Raw genomic sequence first — 5,435 nt, 5'->3', positions numbered from 1 at the left:
TGTGATAACCCAACTCGTATTATGCTTAAATATGCATGTGTTTATGTGTTTGATATGAATTTGCAAGTTTAAGTATGTGAATTATGTGATTTTGGAATTATATCTGTTGAATGAAGGAATATTTGTTGCAATTATGACTTTGAACTGAAATTCAAAGCCTTAGAGGCGCTAAAAACCAAAACCGACTTCATATCTATGTTTGGTATGATTTTTAGAACCTACCGTGAAATTTTATGAAATTACGATTCGTAATGATTAATTAAGTGTAATTGGTCGAACACATATATGGACGTAGCTATCTTTTGTTCATCATTTTGTTGAGAGCTTTGCTAGAGACTGAGTTAGAGAGAGTGGAAGGGGAAAAACTAGGGATTTGGAAGAGATTCAAGGGGCAAACCCTAGATTGAAGCTAAGGTATGGAAATCTACTTAGAATCTTTGTATATGGCTTATCTTTTACTTGGAATCAAGAGGACCTTGGAAATTTGAGTTAGGGTTTTGGGTTGTGTAATGGTTTGAACTAAATTGAAGAAATCTCTTCAACCTTGTTTTATTTGAGCTCAATCTTGTGATTAATGCATGAAATAAGCTCTAACTTGTTCATACAACAAAGATTTGTTGAAAGATCATCCATGTTTATTTGTGTTTTGAGCTTGAAAATGTAATTCATGAACTTATGAAAAAAGATGAGACCTTAAATTTGATATTGAAGCTAGATTGATGTGTTTGAGTTGAAATTACACTTGAATCATGCTAATATATCATGTTTTTGAGTTAATTTTACTTGAATTTGGGCTTGGGAATGAGTTTGGAAGATTTCATTTTGGGCCATTTTCAGATTGTCTAGATTTTGCCCAGACCGCTCATGCAGCTACGAGCTACGCAGGGGCAAAACATGAACAAATCTGTGAGTTGCATTCTGCACGATCAAGCGGCTCACACTTCCGCACAAGCAGAGCATGACCGCTGGAGCGGTTGGACCTACCGCGAGAGCAGCCAACAGGGGAGAAAAATCCTACTTTCTTATATTGACCTCTTTGACCCTCTGAACGTATTCTCAACCTTATTTAGACCCTCTAGGAAGTAAAATGATGACTAGAAACCCATTGAAAAAGTTTGTGAACTATTAAAAGAAAAGTGTACGAATGAAATGAATTATTTATTAAATGTGTATGTGAAATGTTTGTGTAGGTCTGGTGCCGGATGCAACCTCGCAAGACCAAACTCACTATGAGTAATAGAATTATAAAAATATGTTCTTAATTACTTACTTTGAGTTATGAACGATGATTTATTCCAATATTGGGTTTTGAACGAAATGAATGGGTTTATGAAAGTTATATGACATATGCAATGTGAACCTAAGGTCGTTTTCTTATACTATGAGATGTTTGGGCCCAAAGCCATTCTGTACTAAGTTTGGGGCCGAGGCCATTCTGTTAATGATATGATATCATGTGATTGGACTTGAGCTCATTTTGAATAGTTGTTAATATGTGGGCCTAAGACCGTTCTGTTTATATGATGGGCCTAAGACCGTTCTGTTATATGATGGGTCTGAGGTCGTTCCGTATTATGTTGGGCTTGAGGCCATTCCATAATGTGATTATGAATATTGTGTGAGACTTATGCTGATTCATTTATATCTCTTTGTTGTATTATTACTCATTGAGCTTCGCTCACTCGATATTATGTATGCATATGTAGGTGATTAGCAGCATGGAGCCCAACCTTAGAGTTTACTTTAGGAGTTATTTTTGTGAACCTGTTGGTCGAGTCTCCAAGATGGAGCTTTTGTCTTTGACTCGCTTTTTGTTATGACTTTTGTTTTGATTTTGTTACAATAGTCTTGGGATATGTAAACTATATGTATGGAGTTTATTGTATGTAAGTTTTATATGGGTGTGTGACAGTATGGATGTGCTTTGAGATAAGCAAAGTACGTATATTTTTGATCATATTGGTACAACTCAATGGACTTACATTATTGTGATATGCTTCCGCTTATGGCCCCATTAATATAAATATTATATACATTCGTATGAGGCCTTCAGTAATCTACGGATTATTGGCTGGTTATGGTCTAAGCCTCTAGGGGCGAGTTTGGGTCATGACAGAGTGGTATCAGAGCATGAGTTAATACCTGAAGTTTAGAAAAGGCTTAAGTTGCATTCATAATGCATTCTTAACCAAGTATGACATAAAGATGTGCATTTGTGAGTGTGACTTATGTGCATGTTTTCTGTGAGAATTATAATTTATGTTCATATAGATCATGGTGAGAACAAGGGCGGAAGAAGTGAGGGAGTCAACCTCTGCACGACTCGATAAAATGGAGAGAATGATCATGGAAATGGCAAAGGCTTTTAGACAATAACAACAACAACAACAACCACCATCACTGCCACTAATGCCTGTGCCACCACCAGTGGTGCAAGACCACCAAGCTAAAGATCGGACTATTGCACTCACCAAATAATTTAAAAAGATGAAACCGCTGTTGTTCAAAGGAGGAATTGACCCACTGAAAGCGGAGGCATGGGTTCTTGGCATTGAAAAATTGTTTGAAGTCTTTCCATGTACTAAGGCATAGAAAGTTCTGCTCACTGTTTTTACACTAGAAGATGAAGCACGCCGATGGTGGATACTGATAAGAGATGAACATTAGGGAATAAATTAGGCTCAATTTTTGGAAGTCTTTTATGAAATGTATTTCCCGCAATGTATCCGAGACAAGAAGGTGACATAATTTGAAAACTTGAAGCAAGGAAACAAAACGGTAGCAGAGTATGAGGCACAATTTACCTAGTTAGCCTGTTTTACACTGCACACGGTCGATATGGATTACAAGAAGGCAAGGAAATTTGAGGGAGGACTCTGAGATTCTATTCTTGAGAAGATTAATGTTTTGAAGTTGTAGAAATATGTTGATGTATTGGATAGGGCCATCACGTCTGAAGGCAACCTGGCTAACTGAAACTGGTACTCGGATTGGAAGGGAAAAAGGCAGGGTTCGAATATGCACAAAGGGTCAACGTCCTCACAAAACAAGAAACATAATTTGGGAACTTCCAGTGCTTTTAGTTCTACTCGTCATTCAGCATCAACTTGCCCGAAGTATAGAAAGAAACATTGGGGAGTTTGCTATCGAGCAACCGGGGCTTGCTTTAAGTGTGGGAAAATGAGGCATGTAGTGAGAGACTATCCTATGATTGATCAACAAAAGGGAAATAGACCAACTGCTAGTTCTGCCAGTTCCACCTCTTCAACGAAGGCTATGATAAGACCTATTACGACTAGAGACAATGTCAGGCAAGAGAGAGTCTTTGCTCTTGTTCTTAGTGATGTCCAGAATACAGAGGTTGTGGTCTCAGGTACACTCTCTATCAATGGCCAACCTGCTCATGTGTTACTTGATTCGAGTTCCACTCATTCCTTTGTTTCGAAAACATTTGCTCCTAATTTGAATAGATCTATGGAACCATTGATTTATGTGTTGTGTGTGCCTTTAGCATCTAGGGACTCTATGTCATGTGCTTCTCTATATCCTGCATGTGAGATTTTACTTGGGGACATTCCATTATGTTCTAATTTGATGCCTCTTGATATGGTTCATTATGATATAATTTTGGGGATGGATTGGTTAGCTCAGTATCATGCAGCCGTTGATTGTGTGTCTAAACAAGTTGTTTTCCGACCTCCGGGACAACACGAGTTTACTTTTCTGGGTCATAGGGTGGTTCCTCCACCTTATTTGATGTAACGCCCTCAAAATAATAACATTAAACTAACCACATTCCTTTATTTCATTGAGTTTCATTACATAAGTATTACATGTTAACATCAAAACAAAATGCCCTACGGGCTTACAGCTTTCCAAGTTAACACTTGGTTTCAACAAAAGAGTACTACTCGTTTACACATTAAGCCCTTGGCTTGAAGTTACATGTAATACATCAAAAGTAAAACAACTACACTATGTCTGCCTCTAGCCTCCCAAGCTATGTCCTTGGAAGTGGCATGCTTCCTGCACCTGAAAATGATATTCCCATATAGGGTGAGCCACAGCCCAGTAGAAATACACTAAACCAACCATGGACAATGACTAAAACATTAGCAATTGATAGTTGGTCAACACTGATACAATCACATAAATAACTTATTTATGTCAACGACTTACAAGTCCCAATTACTTTTCATTTTCCCTTTAACAACAGATAAGCATGCTAGATCTATCATCATTTCCACAGATATGTATAAAAAACTATATCTCACATTCAGATAAGCATAAAAACTATATCCACATTCTCAACAGATATGTATAACAACAATATCTTCAGATAAGCATATAAGCTGTATCCACATTCTACAACATATATGTATATCAACAATATCCACAGATAAGCATACAAGCTGTATCCACACTTCACAAAGATAAGCATATGAGCTCTATCTTCACTTCTCTAGACAAGCATATGAGCTGTGTCTACGGAGTTCATCCCCTATCTCCTCCCAATACCTATCCGGTTTAGAGGTACATCCCCTATCTTCCCCTAAACCGCGGAGTACATCCCCTATCTCCTCCTCTACACATAACGTATACAAACACAATGGTTCTATATACAATCACCCAATACATACAAATAATGTATTCTATCAACCGCCAAGTTCCATGACACATTCCATTGATTAGTTTCCGTTTACCTAATCATCATGCATTGTCTACAACAATCTCGACTATCCTCCACCGATAGCCCAAAGCAATTATTTCTAAAACAGAAAATAAATGCACAAATGGATATTCAATCAACATTTCATTTCCTCATTTCTCACCAATTAATTATCCCAATTAATTATACAATGTAATTAGGCCATTTTCCATAATTACCATTTCAACCCTTAGGTCCCATTTTCATCAATGATTCAACAATCATTCCATTTTTCTATGCCAAACATGCATCTAGGTTTATTATGAATAAACCCCAACTTTTGTAAAATTACACAAAAGTCCCAAACTTTCACAAAATTACCAAACCAAGCCCAACATCTCAAAATACCAAAATTTAAAGACAAAACCCATAGAGAGGAGTAGGTTATCCCTACCTCAAATTCGGAGTCCCAAAGGAGAAGACGACAAAACCCAACGTGCTCCAAAAGCCGAGATTTTCAGATTAAAATGAAGCCCTCGACGATCAACAACTTTTTTGTAAAGGCGAAAGGTGAGTAAATCACTCCTACTAGATCAAAACCTAGAGAGAAGGTAGAGTCTAGAGTGAGAGGCTTAACAATGGTGATTTTGGAAAAGTAAGAGAGAGAAGAGAAAGTGAAAAAGTGATTTGAAAAGTCACAATTTCGGGACTTTAACCCAGGTCTCCGCTCGAGCGTAAAACACCCCGCTCGAGCGTCCACTCACAGACTTCCGCTCAAGCGGCCAAC

This window comes from Camellia sinensis, chromosome 7 (assembly GCF_055761805.1).
Source record: "Camellia sinensis isolate YWXY chromosome 7, ASM5576180v1, whole genome shotgun sequence".
In the NCBI taxonomy this organism is placed as follows: domain Eukaryota; kingdom Viridiplantae; phylum Streptophyta; class Magnoliopsida; order Ericales; family Theaceae; genus Camellia; species Camellia sinensis.
The sequence above is the reverse complement of the archived record's forward strand: the minus strand, read 5'-3'. Positions refer to the sequence as shown.